This window comes from Hyaena hyaena, unplaced genomic scaffold (assembly GCF_003009895.1).
Source record: "Hyaena hyaena isolate Hyena2069 unplaced genomic scaffold, ASM300989v1 scaffold_203, whole genome shotgun sequence".
Lineage (NCBI taxonomy): Eukaryota > Metazoa > Chordata > Mammalia > Carnivora > Hyaenidae > Hyaena > Hyaena hyaena.
The window spans coordinates 1,646,251-1,668,017 of NW_024080835.1; positions in this window are offsets into that span (position 1 = coordinate 1,646,251).

Here is a 21,767-nt window from a genome sequence, read left to right on the forward strand (position 1 = left end):
TAGGCATTTAGGTTGTTTCTAGCATTTTGCAAAAACAAATGACTGCTAATGTGCCACAATGTATAGGCTTACGCATGTGTATTTTTGTATTGTTGGAGGTGTCTCCTGAAGTAAATTCCTAGGATTGCTGGATCAAAAGGTAAATGCATATCTAGTTTTGTTAGATATTGCCATATCCTCCAAAATGAGGATCTGCATTCTCATCAGCAGTGTATGAGACTCACTAGAGCCTTATCACAGAATGTACTATCATAAGTTTTAATTTCCTATGATATTTTACAGATATGTACTTAAGAAGTGTGATACAGAATTTGCATTTCTCTAAGAATGATTGATGTTGAGTGCCTTTTTATATGTGTAAGTGCTATTTTTATATCTTTTTTTGTGAATTGTCTGTTTGCATCATTTCCCCAATTTTCTATCAGAATTATGGTCATTTGTCCCTCAAATTTTAAGAGTTCTTTTTCTGTGAGGGTTATTGGGCCTTTCTCTGTGAAATATGTTGCAAATATTTCTCCCAGCTTTGCAGTTGTCTTTTGTCTTTGTTTATGGTGGTTTTGCCATGCACATTTTTTCATTTTTATGTAGCAAAATTTATCAATACTTTTTTATTTATTTTTTTTATTTTTTTTATTTTTTTACAAATAGTTTATTGTCAAATTAGTTTCTACATAACACTCAGTGCTCATCCCCAAAGTGCCCTCCTCCATGCCCATCCCCCCCTCCCCCCACATCCATCAGTCCTCAGTTTTTGTCAGCATTCAAGAGTCTCTCATGGTTTGCCTCTCTCCCTTTCCCCCACCATTTCCGCCCTTCTTCTCCCCCTTGATCCTCCGTCAAGTTCCTCCTAATCCTCCTATACGTGCAAACATATGATATTTGTCCTTCTCTGCCTGACTTATTTCGCTCAGCATAACACCCTCAAGGTCCATCCATGTTGCTACACATGGCCAGATTTCATTGTTTCTCATTGCCATGTAGTATTCCATGGTATAGATAAACCACATCTTCTTGATCCATTCATCTGTTGATGGACACTTAGGCTCTTTCCATGTTTTAGCTATTGTGGAGAGTGCTGCTATGAACATTGGGGTACATGTGCTCCTATGCCTCAGCATTTCTGTATCCCTTGGGTAAATTCCTAGCAGTGCTATTGCTGGGTCATAAGGGAGTTCTATTGTTAGTTTCCTGAGGAACCTCCACACTGTTTTCCAGAGGGGCTGTACCAGTTTACATTCCCACCAACAGTGTAGGAGGGTGCCCGTTTCTCCACATCCTCGCCAGCATCTAGAGTTCTCTGATTTGCTCATTTTAGCCACTCTGACTGGCGTGAGGTGGTATCTCAGTGTGGTTTTGATTTGTATTTCCCTGATGAGGAGGGATGCTGAGCATCGTTTCATGTGTCTGTTGGCCATCTGGATGTCCTCTTTGGAGAAGTGTCTGTTCATGTCTTCTGCCCATTTCTTCACTGGGTTGTTTGTTTTTCGGGCGTGTAGTTTGGTGAGTTCCTTATAGATTCTGGATATTAACCCTTTATCTGATATGTCATTTGCAACTATCTTTTCCCATTCCGTTGGTTGCCTATTAATTTTCTGGGTTGTTTCCTTGGCTGTGCAGAAGCTTTTAATCTTGATGAGGTCCCAACAGTTTATTTTTGCTCTTGATTCCCTTGCTTTTGGGGATGTGTCAAGTAAGAAGTTGCTGCGGTGGAGGTCAAGGAGGTTGTTTCCTGCTTTCTCCTCTAGGGTGTTGATAGTTTCCTGTCTCACGTTCAGGTCCTTTATCCATTTTGAGTTGATTTTTGTGCATGGTGTGAGAAAATGATCTAGTTTCATTCTTCTGCATGTTGCTGTCCAGTTCTCCCAACACCATCTGTTAAAAAGGCTGTCTTTTTTCCATTGGATATTCTTTCCTGCTTTGTCAAAGATCAGTTGGCTGTATACTTTTGGGTCCACTTCTGAGTTCTCAATTCTGTTCCATTGGTCTATGTGTCTGTTTTTGTGCCAATACCATACTGTCTTGAGGATGACAGCTTTGTAGTAGAGGCTGAAGTCTGGGATGGTGATACCTCCCGTTTTGGTTTTATTTTTCAGTATTACTTTGGCTATTCGGGGTCTTTTGTGGTTCCATACAAATTTTTGGATAGTTTGTTCTAGTTTTGAGAAGTATGCTGGTGCAATTTTGATTGGAATTGCATTGAATGTGTAGAGTGCTTTAGGTAGTAATGACATCTTAACTATATTTATTCTTCCTATCCATGAGCATGGAATGTTTTTCCATTTCTTTGTGTCTTCTTCAATTTCCTTCATAAGTTTTCTATAGTTTTCATCATACAGATCTCTTGTATCCTTGGTTAGGTTTATTCCGAGGTATTTTATGGTTTTTTGTGCAATTGTGAATGGGATCAGTTTCTTGATTTCTCTTTCTGTTGCTTCATTATTGGTGTATAAAAATGCAACCGATTTCTGTACGTTGATTTTGTACCCTGCAACTTGGCTGAATTCTTGGATCAGTTCTAGTAGGCTTCTGGTGGAGTCTGTCGGGTTTTCTATGTAGAGTATCATGTCATCTGCGAAGAGTGAAAGTTTGACTTCCTCTTTGCCAATTCTGATGCCTTTGATTTCCTTTTGTTGTCTGATGGCTGATGCTAGGACTTCCAGCACTATGTTAAACAACAGTGGTGAGAGTGGACATCCCTGTCGTGTTCCTGATCTCAGGGGGAAAGCTCTCAGTTTTTCCCCGTTGAGGATGATGTTAGCTGAAGGCTTCTCATAGATGGCTTTGATGATGTTTAAGTAGGTTCCTTCTATCCCAACTTTCTCGAGAGTCTTTATTAAGAAGGGATGCTGTATTTTGTCAAATGCTTTTTCTGCATCTATTGACAGGATCATATGGTTTTTATCTTTTCTTTTATTGATATGATGTATCACATTGATTGATTTGCGAATGTTGAACCAGCCCTGTAACCCAGGAATGAATCCCACTTGATCTTGGTGGATGATTCTTTTGATATGCTGCTGGATTCGATTTACAAGGATCTTGTTGAGAATTTTTGCATCCGTATTCATCAAGGATATTGGCCTATAGTTCTCTTTTTTTGTTGGATCTCTGTCTGGCTTGGGAATCAGAGTGATGCTGGCTTCATAAAATGAATCTGGGAGTTTTCCTTCGACTATCAATACTTTTTTAATTGCCTCTAGATTTTGAATGCTAATTAGAAAGCCCTTCCCTGTGGTGCCCGGGTGGCTCAGTCAGTTAAGTGTCCTACCCTTGATTTCAGCTCAGGTCATGGAGATCTCACCGTTTGTGAGACTGAGACCCCCCAACATCAGGCTCTGTGTTAATAGCACGAAGCTGCTTGGGGTTCTGTCTCTCCCTTTCTCTCTGCCCCACCCTTGCTCGCTCTCTCTTTCTCAAAAGAAATAAACTTAAAAAAAAAAAAAAGAAACATTCTTTTAAAAAAAAAAAGGAAAGCTTTTCCCTGCTTGGAGTATGAAGAGAGATATTCACCCACATTTTTGTATAATACCTGGATGGTTTAATTTTATTTTATTTAGATTCTTAACCCATTTGGAATTTATTCTTATATATGAGGAGAGGTATGGATCTAATTTTATCTCTTTCCAACTGGCTAATTAATTGTCCCAGCAGCATTTATTTAAAAAAATCCATCTTTGCCTTAGTAATATGAGACACCAACTTTATTATATACTAAATTTTATATGCATTTGAATCTATTTGTGGACCTTCTAGTCTAGGTGTCAGTAGACTTGTTCTTAAAGTGCCATATAGTAGGCATTTAGGCTTGTAGGCCCTGAAGTCTCTGCTGTTTTAGGGCAAAAGCAGCCATAGACAATGCCATAACATTGGCGAAAACAGGTAATTTGCTGACCCTTTGTTCTAGTTTATTCTGTTGGTCTATTTGTCTATTTTTGCATCATAACTCATTCTTTTAATATAAAGGCTTTTTAGTATGCATAATGTCTGGTGGGGTTAATTTCCCCCTGCTGAATTCTTTTTAAAAACAAATACAACGGGTGCCTGGGTGGATCAGTTAAGTTGGTTAAGCATCAGACTCTTGGTTTCAGCTCTGGTCATGAAGATCCACCATTGGTGAGATTGAGCCCCACATCAGGCTCTGTGCTAACAGTGCAGAGGCTGCTTAGGATTCTCTCTCCCTCTCTCCCTGCCTCTCTCCCACTCAGGCTCTCTCTCTCTCTCTCTCAAAATAAACTTAATAAAATAAAATAGCAAATATAAAATAGACCAGTGGAACAATGCACCTATTTTCATATTTTTTCTTTTTTCTTTTGGTCTGGCTCATTTACTAACTTTATTTTATTTTATTTTATTTTTTACAAATAGTTTATTGTCAAATTAGTTTCCACATAACACTCAGTGCTCATCCCCACAAGTGCCCTCCTCCATGCCCATCTCCCCCCTTTCCCCCCCACATTCATCAGTCCTCAGTTTTTGTCAGCATTCAAGAGTCTCTCATGGTTTGCCTCTCCCCCTTTTCCCCACTTTCCCCCCCCTTCTTCTCCCCATGGTCCTCCGTTAAGTTCCTCCTAATCCTCCTATACGTGCAAACATATGATATTTGCCTTCTCTGCCTGACTTATTTCGCTCAGCATAACACCCTCAAGGTCCATCCATGTTGCTACACATGGCCAGATTTCATTGTTTCTCATTGCCATGTAGTATTCCATGGTATAGATAAACCACATCTTCTTGATCCATTCATCTGTTGATGGACACTTAGGCTCTTTCCATGTTTTAGCTATTGTGGAGAGTGCTGCTATGAACATTGGGGTACATGTGCTCCTATGCCTCAGCATTTCTGTATCCCTTGGGTAAATTCCTAGCAGTGCTATTGCTGGGTCATAAGGGAGTTCTATTGTTAGTTTCCTGAGGAACCTCCACACTGTTTTCCAGAGGGGCTGTACCAGTTTACATTCCCACCAACAGTGTAGGAGGGTGCCCGTTTCTCCACATCCTCGCCAGCATCTAGAGTTCTCTGATTTGCTCATTTTAGCCACTCTGACTGGCGTGAGGTGGTATCTCAGTGTGGTTTTGATTTGTATTTCCCTGATGAGGAGGGATGCTGAGCATCGTTTCATGTGTCTGTTGGCCATCTGGATGTCCTCTTTGGAGAAGTGTCTGTTCATGTCTTCTGCCCATTTCTTCACTGGGTTGTTTGTTTTTCGGACGTGTAGTTTGGTGAGTTCCTTATAGATTCTGGATATTAACCCTTTATCTGATATGTCATAGACTAACTTTAAAGACAGTTTCTAGAGGTGTCTGGGTGGCTCAGTCGGTTAAGCATCTTACCATTGGTTTCAGCTCAGCTCATGATCTCACGGTTTTGTGAGATGGAGCCCCATGTGATTCTCTGTGCTGACAGCCTGGGGTCCTCTCTCCCCTTCTCTCTCTGCCTCTCTCCTGCTCATGCTGTCTCTGTCTCAAAAATAGATAAATAAACTTAAAAAAAAGGAAAGAAATGGTTAAACTGTTCTCTGTGCAGAAGTGAGTAGACGGTGATCAGAAGTGAGGTCCAGTGAGACCAAGGAGACCAGGCCATGCATGGTGAACGGGGCAGCCATCTGAAGCCATCACGAGCTGGCAGCCATCTCCGCCAACATTGTGCCCATGGAACAAACAACTTTTTGTTTAGGAGTAATAGATCTCCAATTGTTCGAGGAAGGCGGTGGAGACTGTGAGTTTTGTTTTCAATGCAATGTGACTGATAATTTGAACAGGAACGTATCAACTACATAGCAGACTTTACCATTTTGTTCTTTAGGGAAGATCCCTTTAAAATACACTCAGTGGGGAAAGTTCTTCCCATGATCCTGGAAGAAAAATGTCAACAGGCCTGAATGTTCTGGTTGGCTATGCACACACCATTTGGTATGATATCGTATGAACATGAGTATATGGTATGGTATGAGCACAAAAAGTCCCAGAGTTCCTTTAAATTACAAAACACATTCTCATTTCAGAAATCAGTCCCATTTGTCCAAGTTTCTAACTTCCCTTGAAACCGTAAGCTCCTCCCTCCTCCTCAGATCCTGCTCCAGGAGGCCCGTTGATTCCTGGGGAAGGTACAGAGCTGGATTCTTTCTAAATTACCTCCTCTCGGCCACCTCTACCTTTAGCTATGTACTATCTCGTACTGTCTCTAATCTTTCCTGCGTTGGGGCTAGGGTGGAAGGGAGGGAAAGTTCTCACCTGACTGATGCTATGGGAACCCGGTTTGAATTCTCTGGGCCTGGGAGATGTGTGAAGCTGACTCTTTTCTCATACAGGCTCTTTTGCTGCTCTTTGGAGACTTTGGAGCTCTTTCACCTGCTCATTGGAATCTATCTGTGGGGGCTTCTCATGAGAACTTTGCTAGGGTTGGGGGATGTGCTCCCCTCCAGCTCCTCGTTTACTCTTTCTGCAGCCTCTAGGAGATCCAGGGTACTTCCAGTCTTTCCCTGCTGAGATCTGTCTGCCCGTCCAGTTGGCACAGTGGGCAGGGCCTTAGGCAACCCCGAACCGGCTCCTCTGATTCTCGGGGACACTTGTGCTCCCACAGCACCCACCACCTCTGAGAGTGCGGGCCAAGCCTGTGCAGCCCGTGCCTCCCATGCTGATGGTCACCTCTCCGACTTCCCTGGGACTCAGTAAATGCCAGTCCATTCCATCCCTCCAGGGCAGGGCATAGCTGAGCCCTTCTCACCAGCCTGGAGGTGAGGGGCAGACACCAGGGGAGACAGGCACGAATGAAAGCAGCCCCACAGACCTTTATAAAGGGAGTCCTCACAAATCATCTCCCAGCCCTGCACATCTTCTCCAGAGGTGAGAGGGTAATAGTTCTCACCAGTTCTCAAAGCCCCTGCATTCCCTGTGTTCTCCAGAGTGGTCTGTCTCACAGTTCACTTTGGGGGATTTAATATCTTGTATCTTGAAGGTATACCTGAAATTTCTTTTTTAATGTGTATTTATTTATTTTGAGAGTGAGAGCAAGAGCAAGAGAGACAGAGAGAGCATAAGCAGAGGAGGGGCAGAGAAAAGGAGAGAGAGAATCCCAAGTGGGCTCCATTCTGTCACCACAGGGCTGGACGTGGCTTACTCCCACAAACCATGAGGTCATGACCTGAGCCAAAACTGAGAGTTGGACACTTAATAAGGCCACCCAGGTACTTCTGAAGCTGTAACTGAAATTTCTAATACAAAAGCCATCTTGGGAAAAGTAATTTATTTGGATGGGGAGCAGGAAATTGGTCAGATTCGAACCTAATACCTTAGCAGCCAGCCACAAATACATATAATTATGTAGCTTTCATAGCTATGTGAACCATAGCCTAACTATGAAAAAAAAAAAAAACTTTTTCTGGGCCCGAGATCTGAGAGAAATTTGCCACAGAGACATACTGATCATTGTTTTAAACAAATTTTTAAAGTTTATTTTTATTTATTTTGAGAGAGATAGCATGTAGGAAAGGGGCAGAGAGAGAGGGAGACAGAACCTCAAGCAGGCTCAGTGTTGTCAGCGCAAAGCCCAATGTAGGACTCAAACTCATAAACTAAGATTCTGACCTGAGCCAAAATCAAGAGTCAGATGCTTAACTGACTAAGCCACCCAAACACCCCCTGATCATTGTTCTTTTTTTTTGCTTGTTTTTGTTTTTATTTTTAAGGTATAGTTATTTTTGAGAAAAAGAGAGAGAGAGAGCTAGTGAGCACAAATGGGGGAGGGGCAGAGAGGGAAACAGGGAAACACAGAATCCAAAGCAGGCTCCAGGCTCTGAGCTGTCAGCACAGAGTCCAACGCAGAACTGAAACCCCTGAACCGTGAGATCATGACCTGAGCCAAAGTCAATGCTTAACTGACTAAGCTACCCAGGTGCCCCTTGATCATTGTTTTTAATCATGATTCTTTGACAGATAAAAACGTTCTTAATCATAATGTATATTAATCATCCTCTGATGATATGAAATGGCCTCTGGATAAGGCTTCAGAAAGTTTAATGTGGACTTGAATCTGCTGTGAACTTGATGTGTCACCTTGAACAAGGCACCTCTCTTTTGGGCCTCACTTTATTCTGCTGAAAATAAGAGATGATCTCTGGGATTCATTACCTAGTTTTCTGTGAGTCTGTGAAGTCTTCAACACTGTATATGTGCCAAGTACAATGTTCAGGGACCTTAGTAGGAAGGTATGGTGGGTTAACATGTGTCCACATCTTAGCACCCAGAACCTGTGAAATGGGACCTAATTCGGAAAAAAAGGTCTTTGCAGATATAATTAAGAATCTTGAGATGAGGGGGCACCTGGGTGGCTCAGTTAGTTAAGCATCAGACTTGATCTCAGCTCAGGTCATGATCTCACGGTTTGTGGGTTCAAGTACCATGTTGGGCTCCTTGCTGGCAGTATGGAACCTGCTTGGGATTCTCTCTCTCCTTCTCCCTTGGCCCCTCCCACCCCTGGCTCCCACTGTGCTCTCTCTCTAGTTCTCAAAATAAACTTTTTTAGAAAGGGGAAGGGTGGGAAAGAATCTTCAGAAGAGATCATCCTGAATTACTCAGGTTGGCCCTAAATTCAATGACAAGTGTCCTTATACGAGAAAAAGAGCAGACAGACCCAGAGGACAAGGCCATGTGAAGGCGGAGGCTGAAACTGGAGTTACATAGCCACAAGCCAAGGAAGATCTGGAGCCACAGAGAGCTGAAAGGGGCAAGAACAGATTCTCCTAGAGCCTTCGAATGGAGCGCAACCCTGCCATCACCTTGATTTGGGACTTTGGCTTCCAAAACCATGACAATACATTTCCGTTGTTTCAAGTCACCAAATTTATGGTGCCTTGTTATGGCAACCGTAGGAAGCTGATCAGAAGGTGAGAAAGAAAATGAAAGCACCCGGCTCAGCCGTGGAGACACCGACTTTGCAATCCAAGAATCCCTTTGGGATAGCCTTGAGGGAGTTATTTAAACTTGCTGGTGTTTAGTTCCTTCCTTTGTAAAATAAAGATAAAAATAGAGACGATTTACTTTCATACTTCATTTAAAAGTTTAAAAAATAGTAACTATTGGGGTGCCTGGGTGACTCAGTAGTTTGAGCACCTGACTTCTCAGGCCGTTATCTCATGGTTTGAGTTCGAGCCCTGAATCTGGCTCTATGCTGACAGTTCAGAGCCTGGATCTTGCTTTGGATTCTGTGTCTCCCTCTTTCTCTGCCTCTCCCCTGTTTGTGCTCTCTCTTTCAAAAAAAAAAAAAAGCATTAAAAAAAGAAAAAAATAGTAACTATTGTACAGGGTGCTTGTGAAAATGAAGTAAGATCCTGAATGACTTAGTACAGTGCCTGGTTCAGAGTCCTAGTCCTTCTCCTTTAAAAGAAGACAGGGCATGTCTCAGCAGAGGATTTAAACAACGGAGGTGTGTTACTCTCTGCCTCTAAAACTTAAAAGATGAATGTTTCTTGATTTTTCAGCTGTGAGGTCGGCTGGGGTTGGGAAGGCATTTGCCAATTCCAAACTTGTCTTGCCATTCTGAGTGTTCATGACAGAGACCATAACCTGGAAAGGTGGTGCAGTAAGGAGATCTAATTGTGAGGCAGGCAGCCACTCTGGTTTGTGTCTAGAAACACAAATAGAAACCTCTCTCTGGACTCCAGAACAGGGAAAGATCATCTATGTGCAGCTCCAGCTACCTGGTCACCAGTCACCAGCAATCCAGGGTGCTCCACAGCTTTGGGTCTGGGCTACTTGTGCCAGTGGCTGGATAATTGCTCTATACTACAGTTTATCTGATACTACATTTAACTCTACTACATCTGCTTATTAGCTTGCTTAGGTAAACAGCAACCACAAACAATGTCCCTCAAAATACCAAACTCATAGATGCAAAGAATAGGTGGGTTGTTGCCAGAAAGAGAAGGTAGGCAAAATGGGTGAAGGTGGTCAAAAGGTACAATCTTCCAGTTATAAAACAGATAAGTCCTGGGGATTTAATGTACAGCATGGTGACTATAGTTAATAATACTCTATTGAGTATTTAAAAGTTGCTAAAAGTGTAGATCTTAAAAATTCACATCATAAGAAAAAAATTTGTGTAGTGATGGATGTTAACTTACTGCTGTGATCATTTTGCAATATATGCAATATCAAATAATTATATTGTACACCTGAAACTAATATAATGTTATATGCCAATTATATCTCAATTTCTTTGAAATGCTGGTGGCCCCCCAAAAGGTAGCATTTGACATAAAATGATTTTTTTTTAAGTTTGTTTATTTTGAGAGAGAAAAAGATGACTGCGGGAAGGGCAAAAAGAAAGGGAGAGAGAGAAACCTAAGCAGACTCTTGACCTCACGAACCTCAAGGTCATGACCTGAGCAGGAAACAGGAGTCAGACATTTAACTGATTGGACCCCCTGGGCGCCCCTGAAATAAAATAATTCTTAATGATAGAAAGTAAATGAAAGGGAAACTAATTACGATTAATTAGAGGCACAGCTGGAAAGGGCTGTGTGAAAATAAATTCCATATATTATAAGTGTTTCAAATTACATGGGTAGTAGTATCAGCTTTGGGCTCAAACTCAGCATTAAAGCAATCATTTAAACAAAGGCCAAATGGTTGGTGTATTTTTTTTCCCTTGGGAAATGAGGTTTTTCTGGATTTCCTCTGCGTCTGTGAACTGTACTGCATCACACAGCTCGGCGTGTTTTTGCAGCTAAGACGCAGTGTTAGGAAGCCTCCTCACTCTTGTCCTCAGCGCGCTACCGCCAAAGTCAGGGTACCGGCTGCTGCCGCGCTTTCCATGAAGGCCTAGAGATGGCCCACAGGTGCCTTCCGACTTTGGAAAATCACAGGTTGTCCTTATTGTGATACTGATGAGGGCAGTGCAATGGGAATCAAGAGGGGGATGTTTAAATTCTCTAAACATTAAGGTCCCAAATCAGAGAGTGTTTGAGCTTGGCACTTCTCTGTGACTGTGGCCTTCTGTTTCGGTGCTTGAGACAGAGGATGTCTGAGCAGGGAGCCTTACGTGAACACCAAAGATTGACTTAAAATTCATGTTTTATTGCCTCCTCTTCATACAACCTGTTAATAACGGCACACGTTTATCATCGTTTATCCTTTTCCTGTATTCTGTCAAAAGGAGATTGGTGTAAGTATACAGGCAGAGACCCAAAGAAGCTGAACTTTCTTCCTTGTTTTGGTAAGTGAGCATGTTAGCACCTCAGATTTTTAAGCTTATGGATTTTAAGTAGGTACTTCTGCATCTGAGTGTTTCCTTCTTTCCAACCTTTCCAGGCCAACATTATCTTGTGTAGAGTGCGCGAGTCACAGTTCACAAACCCAGGTATGGCAAGGTGACTGTCACTGCTCAGGCTGCCATTGTTTGTGTAGGCTCCTAAAGCTCTCTGCCACTTCCTGGCCGTGCCGAGTTACAGAAATCTTTGACAGAGTTGGATACCCATGGGCCTCTAAGCCAGTCTCCCTGTAGAAGTGGATGTAGCCCTTCTAGTTAGGTGTGATAGCTTCTTTTTTAGGACCTGAGTAATCTCTAGTCTGAAGCAGCTATCAGACTTCTGCTTCTCCCAAACATTCAGCGTCTTCCCTTAAATGTTATTTTCCTCAATGGACTGAGGCTTTTTGGAAAACAGAAGCCAGTTTGGTCTAATGAGAGCTCCTTCCTTCTGCTCTCTTACTACAGAATTCTTTTCAGGTGAGGAGGCAGAGGGAAAGACACAGGTGGAAAATACACTAGCTCAAAGCACTATTCACTCAGAGTAATTAATTCTAGAGATAATTACGCTAAAAATTTTTAAAAATCTGATCAGGACTTTTATCCCTAGAGTTTAGGTTCATAGCAAATTTGAGGGGAAGTTACAGATATTTCTCCTATATTTCCTGCACCATGCGTGTTACGCATAGCCTCTCCCATTACCAACATCCTCCACCACAGTGTTACTGATGAGAGGTAGAAGCAGAAAATGTTCACCTTTAGCCCAGCAGCCTGACCTATAGCCACAGGTCCTGTCCCTGTGCTACTTCAATAAACTTACTAAGTTGCACCATACAATGTCTTAAGAATTCTTTTTTGGTGGTTGAACTAGACAATCCCACAGTATTTTTGGTGGCCCGTGTGGGGACAACAGGTTGAATCCAAGAGCATCAGTGTGACTTGGTAAGTCTTTTTTTTTAATGTTTTATTTCTGAGAAAGAGAGAAAGATAGAGGCAGCATGAGCAAGGGAGGGTCAGAAAGAGAGAGATACAGAATCAGAAGCAGACTCCAGACTCTGAGCTGTCAGCACAGAGCCCGACGTGGGGCTCAAATGTACGAACCATGAGATCATGACCTGAGCCAGAGTCGGACACTTAACTGACTGAGCCACCCAGGTGCCCCGTGGTAAGTCTTCTTTACCCCCAGTCTTTGTTTCCTTCCTGGCTTTTTTTTTTTTTTTCTTTATCAGAGATGTCCTGAATAGTATGACCCTTTGGAACATGTCTCCTTTGAGTGCTTGAGAGAGAACCTCTTGCCTGTGGCTACACTATGGGGAGGAATGGACTCTGCTACCTCACCATTACCTCAGCCCTAACAGCACTGAGCTCAGAAATCAGATTCTCCTTATTTTTTTCTGTTCTTTTAATGCACGTATTCTTGTCGGGCACAGGACAGCCACATATGTCATTAGGATGGCCACCTATCTCAAGACTTCTATGTAATGTTTCTTCCTAAATAACTCGAGGAGCATAAAATCCAAGATAGGTCTGACTGCATGCTTCCCGGAAAGGACTGGCCTGAACTATTACCCCTTGGGGCACTCACCCAACAGGGGACTGCTCCCTTGGGACTGGATCATGGATAAAGCCTGGATGAGATAGGAGTTCCCTACTTTCATTTTTTCCATGCCTCTTATTTGTCCTTACCCATGGGTTGTTTGGCATTCTCTAGATTGAAAGTACTTCTAGCTTAGATATATGATACTTAATATGATGTAAAATAGCTTCCCCTTTTTGACAAAGTCCAGGACCTGTACCCTATCCATTAATACCAGATCTAGAGGCTTACAAAGAGTATTATTTTTGGTCTTCAAATATATCAACTCCCCCCAAATAGAAAGTGGCAACCCCAGTCTCTGCGAGGTTTCAGTCCATTCACTGGCATCCATGGTTGTCTAGAATGCAAAGGGGAAGTGAAGGGAGGTGGACATCTCTTCTCAGGTCAGGTATCAGAGTAGTTGAGAAAGAGGGATGCCTCGCACCACTTGGAACTCCAAGACGTTTGGCAATATTCCTGATGGGATCCATTCAGAAGCTGAGGGGGATTTTGGTAAAGGACTGCTAGTTAGTTAATGTACTCTCTTAGTTTTCTAGGAATTGACTATGGGATCAACTTCCTCAATTTCAATTCCCCTTTGGGCTGTCTCTAACACATCAGAGTCCAGGTGGACAACGGGATTTAAAGAAGAAGTGCCTCATCATCTTTTGTAATGATGCCTGGCCTCAATAATCTCTGGAGGATGATGAAAAATGTAATGGGTTGTTACATTTCAATACTATTTACCAATGAGACCTTTTTTGTAAGTGTCAGGGAAAATGTGCTGAAATCCCATATGGTCAGGCCGTTATGGCCTTATACCGAAACCCTTATCTGTCCATAATCTTCTAGGGGGCCTAAGGATACCCTCTCCTCAGCCTCTCCCCCACAATCCACCATCAGCTTATCTGCCTCAGGCCCCTCTACTTCTGTTAATCTGCACCTCCTCTGTGTCCTGTCCTGTTCTCTATGTGTCCCGCCTCCTGCCCCAGCTGCTGCCAAGGTCCTGTACCTGCCTCCCTCTGTTTTCCCTGAATCACTCATCTCTTCTTTGTTTGCTGCTTCTTTTGTGTGTCAGATCTGGAATATATCTCGAGAGGACTGGATGAATGTTGCTTGACTCTTGTTGTATGTGGGGTTTTCTACCTCATAGATTTCCCGGGCTAATGGCTATAATAATAAGGGCCCAATGCCTGGTTAGTCTACCTCGGGACAGGGACTTAAGGAATATTCCCAAGTAGATGCTGAAACTGTTTCCTGGAGGTTCCCTGTCTTCTCCAGGCTGGCATGGACTGCTTATTTTTGCTTTTTGTTTGTGGAAAGAAAACATGTGTCTGTTCATCTGTCCAAGCTGACAAGCTTTAGGACCACGAGTCCTCTTTCTCTGGCCCCCAGGCTTTTATACACCTCCAGCCTTCCTGGCCTAACGTCACTTCTTCTGCCACCCCCACGCACTCCCCCTATTTCTGCACCATCTTGGGCACGGCTTCCATAACCTGCTCCTATACCATCCCCAGGCCTCCGGTGCCAATGACCCCTACTCCCCTACCCTCGCTATCAAGGAGCAAAGGGCACCCCCTCCCTGCACTTAAACTGCCTATTTCATTTCCCCATGGTGCCCCAGGTGAAAATTCACAGTGAGGAACACATTGATTAACTTTTAGCTGGCCCCAGATGCAACATATTAAACTAATTCAAATTTGTTAGTTTAATTAAGATAGACATGTCTTTAGAGTTATCAGCATTAAATATAAAACTTTTATTCTACCAAGGCTCACTAAAGGGCAAATAGGCTCATGTTATCTCTTTTGCAATCTGTCAGGAAAAAATGGCTTACTAGGATGGCTAAGTTTGTCTGTCTCAAAGTTCTCAGGGGTAATTGTTAAAATAGCTTTCAAAGTCTTTGGGAACTTGGAACTTTAAAGCTTTTCTAAGTTAGATGACAAATTGGGTTAAAGTCATTCGATATCTAAGTCTTTTCCAAATAAGACAGAATACTAACGTAGTGGTTACTGAATGTAGGTTTGTCTGGTTTTAGCTCTTATTGCAGAGAAACTGAGGATACTTAGATCTGTTGGTAAATATGCTTTATGCTTTATTGGAAGATCATAGTATGGAAGAACATGTTTTTAGAAATTATGAAATATATTTATAAATTTCAGATCTAAAGAATTCTGGTGTAGCAGTTCGCAATTGGTTACTACTTAATTTTCACTGGAGACTAAGGTTTCTAAGAGTTAAAATTCTGCTAAATGTAATGAAGACTGATGGAAATAAGAGAAGAAACTCTGTGTGCAAGAAAAGATGTGTTTTTAATAAGAAAGACGTAAGGAATGGGAGTACATTTTGTGGAGGGAAAAAGAAAGTAATTTTGTCCTAAAATGAGACTGGTTGTTTGGAGAGAAAAGGCTTAGGACAAAATCTGAATGAAAAAGAAAGTTGTAGAAAGTTTGAGAAGGAAAATCTTTGGAAAAGAATTTTATATGTAGTCAGGACTAAGGTTGAAATTAATGAATTTTAGGGGCACCTGGGTGGCTTAGTCGGTTAAGCGTCTGACTTTTGCTTAGGTCATGATCTCGCGGTTTGTGGGTTCGAGCCCCGCGTCGGGCTCTGTGCTGACTGCCAGCTCAGAGCCTGGAGCCTGTTTCAGTCTGTGACTCCCTCTCTCTCTGACCCTCCCCTGCTCAAGCTGTCTCTCTCTCTCTCTCCTAGAAATAAATAAAACATTAAAAAAAAAAGAAATTAATGAATTTTAAAAGTGCACTGGTGGGGCGCCTGGGTGGCTTAGTCGGTTGAGCGTCCGACTTTCGCTTAGGTCACGATCTCGCGGTTCGTGGGTTCGAGCCCCGCGTCGGGCTCTGTGCTGACTGCCGGCTCAGAGCCTGGAGCCTGTTTCAGTCTGTGACTCCCTCTCTCTCTGGCCCTCCCCTGCTCATGCTGTCTCTCTCTCTCTCTCCTAGAAATAAATAAAACATTAAAAAAAAAAAAATTTAATAAAAAAAAAAAAAATAAAAAAAAAATAAAAGTGCACTGGTATAGGATTGAAATTCTGCTTTTCTCTCTCTGTTGAATGACAGTTTTCAGGGTGCTTGGGTGGCTCAGTTGGTTAAGCATCCAGCTTCAGCTCAGGTCATGAACTTGCAGTTCATGAGTTCAAGCCCTGTTTCAGCTCAGAGCCTGGAGACTGCTTTAGATTCTGTGTCTCCCTCTCTCCGTCCCCTGCTCATGCTCTGTCTCTTTCTCAAAAATAAATAATCATTAAAATTTTTTTAAGTAAAAAAAATGACAAGTTTTCTTAGATTGTTGGTCTGCTCTTGATAAGAAAATGTAAACAAAGCCTTTTCTTTTCTTTACTTCATCTGCCCAGAAAACCAAATATTCTATGTTTGTTTAAATTACATCCAAGTTAGTTAGCATATATTCAAACAATGATTTCAGGAGTAGATTCCTTAATGTCCCTTACCCATTTAGCCCATCCCCCTTCCCACAACCCCTCCAGCAACCCTCTGTTCTTCATATTTAAGAGTTTATGTTTTGTCCCCCTCCCTGTTATATTATTTTTGCTTCCCTTTCCTATGTTCATCTGTTCTGTGTCTTAAAGTCGTCATATGAATGAAGTCATATGATATTCACTTTTCTTTGACTAATTTTGCTTAGCATAATATCCTCTAGTTCCATCCATATAGTTGCAAATGGCAAGATTTCATTCTTTTTGATTGCTAAGTAATACTCCATTGCATATATATACACCACATCTTCTTTATCCATTCATCAATCGATGGACATCTGGGCTCTTTCCATTCTTTGGCTATTGTTAATAGTGCTGCTATAAACATTGGGGTGCATGTGCCCCTTTGAAACAGTATTCTTGTATCCCTTGGATAATTACGTAGTAGTGAATTGCTGGGTTATAGGGTGGTTCTTTTTTAAATTTTTTGAAGAACCTCCATACTATTTTCCAGAGTGGCTGCACCAGTGTGCATTCCTACCAGCAGTGCAAAATCCTCTTTCTCCACATCCTCGCCAACATCTGTTGTTGCCTGAGTTGTTAATGTTAGTCATTCTGACAGGTGTGAGGTGGTATCTCATTGTGGTTTTGATTTGTATTTCCCTGATGATGAGTGATGCTGAGTATTTTTTCATGTGTCAGTTGGCCATCTGGATGTCTTCTTTGGAGAAGTGTCTAGTTATGTCTTTTGCCCATTTCTTCACTGGATTATTTGTTTTCTGGGTGTTGAGTTTGATAAGTTCTTTATAGATTTTGGATACTAGCCTTTTATCTGATCTGTCACTTGCAAATATCTTCTCCCATTCTGTCAGTTACCTTTTTGTTTTGCAGATTCTTTCCTTCATTGTGCAGAAGCTTTTTATCTTGATGAGGTCCCAGTAGTTCATTTTTGATTTTATTTCCTTTGCCTCTGGAGACATGTTGAGTAAGAAGTTGCTGCAGCCAAGGTCAAAGAGGTTTTTGCCTGCTTTCTCCTGAGGGTTTTGATGGTTTCCTGACTTACATTTAGGTCTTTCAACCATTTTGAGTTTGTTTTTGTGTAAGAAAGTGGTCTAGGTTCATTTTTCTGTGTGTCATGATCCAGTTTTCCCAGCACCTCTTGCTGAAGAGACTGTCTTTATTCCATTGGATATTCTTTCCTGCTTTGTCAAAGATGAGTTGGCCATACATTTGTGGGTCCATTTATGGGTTCACTATTCAGTTCCAAAAATCTAAGAGTCTGTTTTTGTGCCAGTACCTTACTGTCTTGATGATTACAGCTTTGTAATACAGCTTGAAGTCTGGAATTGTGATGCCTCCAGTTTTGGTTTTCTTTTTCAAGATTGCTTTGGCTATTCAGGGTCTTTTCTGGTTCCATACAAATTTTAGGATTTTTTTGTTCTAGGTCTGTGAAGAATGCTGGTGTTATTTTGTTAGGGATTGCATTGAATATGTAGATTGCTTTGGGCAGCATTGACATTATAACAATATTTGTTCTTCTATCCAGGAGCATGGAATATTTTTCCTGTGTGTGTGTGTGTGTGTGTCTTCAATTTCTTTCATAAGCTTTCTGTAGTTTTCAGTGTTTAGATTTTTCACCTCTTTGGTTAGATTTATTCCTAGGTATTTTATGGGTTTTGGTGCAATTATAAATGGGATTGGTTCCTTGATTTCTCTTTCTGTCACTTCGTTGTTGGTGTATAGGAATGCAACTGATTTCTGTGAATTGATTTTATATCTTGCAACTTTGTTTTGTCTTTTCAGGTCTTTGATTACTTAAGAAAGTTAAAACTCCTCAATGTTAAAGGACTAAGTTTTATTAATGATTGTATAATCTTTTGTAGAATCCCTTATTGCCATCTTGGTTAAATTGGATTTATAACGACCTGTAATCCAATTTAGGCATGTGCTTTAAAACTTTCTAAGGTTTCTAACAGAATCCCCTGTAATTTGAATTGTAAATGAAGTCTTTTTGACAAATTAGGCTTGTTTATTTGGTATGTTAAATTACTTGGAAAGTATTGCCAAACCAATAATGATAAGCCTTATATTGTCGCTATAACTATTCTAGAAAATGTATGAAATTCCTGACGTTTTAATAGCTGTTGGTATAAGGTCATTACTTGAATTCTTGAAATGTTGTGCACTACAGAAATAACTGGATTTCTTTTTCAGCTACATTATAATGAACTCTCCTATCAGATTTTTAACCATGTCCATTTCTGAGTTGTTTCTTTGGTCATTTATAGTTATTGTTCTGATGCTCTTGCAAAATATGTTTTGTCTTCAAGGAGATTCATAAAAAGAACTTTTGACAAACATAGGTTTTTGATATCTTTAAAATCATAAAACTCAACTGGGTAAGAATTTCCAGAAGTAATGGGAAAGCTGCATTCAAACTGAACAAAAATTCCATCCTAATAACATAGGATGGAATGAATTGAGAAATATGATAAAATATTCCCTTATGAACAAATTGAAGCATTTAATTTTTCTCCCTACCTGAACCTTTTAGAATTCAGAAACTCTCAATGAGTATTCTTTCTTCCATGGCAATTATAATTATTTGTGTACATTCAATAAGTATCTGTTCTCCTTGTAATAGCACACCATTGGAAACATTGGTTATATTACCAAGGCTTTGACTGGAATGTCATATTTGAGAGAGACATGCATAGACTGAGATATGACCAGACAGCTCTAAGGAAATAAAGGTGACTTTATGGAGCCAATAAAGCTCCTTGAGAATGTTAGCCTGATACCTTGCTTACAGAGTTCCCAGCAACCTTAACAGGCGAGTAAAGAGTGTCACTTCCTGCCAGGTACAAGAAATCTCAGGGTATTTTGGGGACCTCGAGAAGAGGGATACATCCAAATCTATAGGTATTGCAGGAAAGTCTGATGACAAGTATTTGGTTTGGCTATGGCCTCAAGAGACTGTCAAAAGTTCAATCTAAAGATTCCTTATATAGGGGCACTGGGGTGGTTCTGTCAGTTAAGTGTTTGAGTCTTATTTTTGATTCAGGTCATGATCTCATGGTTCATGGGATTGAGCCCCCCATCAGGCTCCCCACTGACAATGTGGTGCCTGCTTGGGATTCTCTCTCTCCCTCTCTCTCTGCCCCTACCCAGCTCATGCTCTTTCTGTCTCTCTTTCTCTCGATCTCTCTCTCTCTCTCTAAATAAATAATTAAAAAATAAAGATTCCTTATATAGAGTCCTGGCAAAGCAGATTCTAAAAGATCTGTATGATCAATCACTATTATTGCTGAGTTTATGTAAATAATCAGGCCAAGCTTGTTATAATTGGACTGTTTTACAAATGAATTAGTCTAGATTTTACCGTCTCTGGAAATAAGGGTGAATTTAGAAATATTATGTTTCAATAATGCATCCTTATGGATTTAAGGAAGATTAATTCTCTTTAAATGTTTGTTGTTTGCCTAAGCTAGACTACTTGTGGAGAACTTCATAATTGCCATAATAGCTCATATATAGATAAACTTTCTACTTATTACTCTATGGAGATAATAAAAGGGACCTCATGGGCATATGATTATTTAAACAGCTGGATAATGGGATGGACTCCCCAACAATTGCATAACTCAGCTGTCACCTTGATCGATTCTATGTGGCTGGAATAACAAAATTGCTCCTTGAAAGTCAGAGCATACCCGACTCCATGGAGTTAACTATGAACTTGTGATGATAATGGATGCTCCCCACCTTCCTTATAATCTGATTGGATAATGCATGTAGGGATGCCCTTATCTCCTGAGACAAGTCATCTCCCACCTGCCAGGAACTCCTTGTAATTAAGATATTAAGGCTAGACATAAGGCAAAAAAGGCTTCTTAATGGTTTTATCCCTTAGCCCTATTGATCCCAGGAGCCATCTCTATTGATATAAAATTACAAGTAGAGCCTTTAGCAAAGCATACAGTGGCCACCTTTAACCAAACCCAACATGAAGTCACCCCCATACCAGCACATATAGGTGTATTTCTATTACTAAAAATAATGTTTCTTGTTGGCCTATGATAAATGTTACATGGGACTCTCCAGGCCAATGGAAGCCTTTCTCTTATCCTCAAACTGCCAAAATTTTAACTGAATATGCCAACCCACAAACAGGTTCATGGCAATAAATTTCCTGACTACATAGTCCTTCTTATTGATACACCCAGGAAGGATTATATCAAACATGGGATAGATCTATGTGGCTTACTCCTACAAAAGGACAACTAAGCCAAAAGGCCCTTTTATGATGGGAACAGAAAAGCCATACTCCTGATTCATGGTCCAATAGTACTTGCCAAATGGAATGGCTCCCCCCAAGAGGTCTGTGACCATACCATTATGTTATAGGCAATGTTCTGGTTTGCTATTGACTGGACAGGGGCAGCCAGGCATCAGATATCTTGCATCTAATGAAACACAACGGTTATTAATGGTTATGTGACCCAGTTTGTGGCCCTGGCTTCCACCAGGCTGGACTGGAAGATGTACTATGGGTTATGCCCAGATGCATGGCCATAGCACTAGGACTATCATAAGTCCAGATAATCTTCCGTATTTAAAGCACCAATGGACAAGATCTGTGTTCCATTGGTATGAGCATCTGACATCTATTTTTCTTCCACCGGTAGGTTTAGAAGATGTCATATGGCACACAGAGGTCCTTGATAAATACACAATTAAGGCCTTAAATGACTCTCAAAATAGCATTACATTATTAAACATTAAAGTAACTCAAATGTGTAAAGCAATTCTACAAAATAGAATGGCATTAGATGTCTTAACAGTAGCATAAGCAGGAATGAATGCCATTATTAAAGTGGCATGTTTTGTCTACATTCCAGATTTTAATAAAAATATAACAGGATTACTTACTGATAGCAATAGTCAAACTGTTGGCTCTTAAAGACCCTACACTACCACTTCATGACTGATTACTTTCTTGGTCAGGAAGTGAACTGTGGTCCATGCTAAATGGTCTTCTCATTGCTCTTATTTTCATTATAATATTAATACTAATGCGTTGTCTCATTTGCTTTGTTCTGTCCTATTGTCGAGATACAAGCAAGTAATTCCTGACTCCTTCACCCAGCTGACAGGTAATCCTTACTACTATCTGGAGGTTCACTATGGACTCTACAGCAGTGGCCTTCTGTAATCTACTTGTAGAAACAGATAGTGACCAATTTTAGTCTATAGGGACATCTCTACAACCATCTTCTTCTGTCAGCTCGAAGAAGTTCAAAAGATGAGCCCTTTGCCCTTCAACAATCTTAAAGATTTAAGGACTAAAATTGTTCAGGGTGGGAAATGAGGGATAGAAGCAGAAAAATGTTCACCTTTAGCCCACTAGGCTGACCTATAGCCTGCATAGTTTTGATAAGGATCAAATATATACTGGTTGCTACATTCTTGAAGGGTCTCATGAGTGTCTGCACATCTCA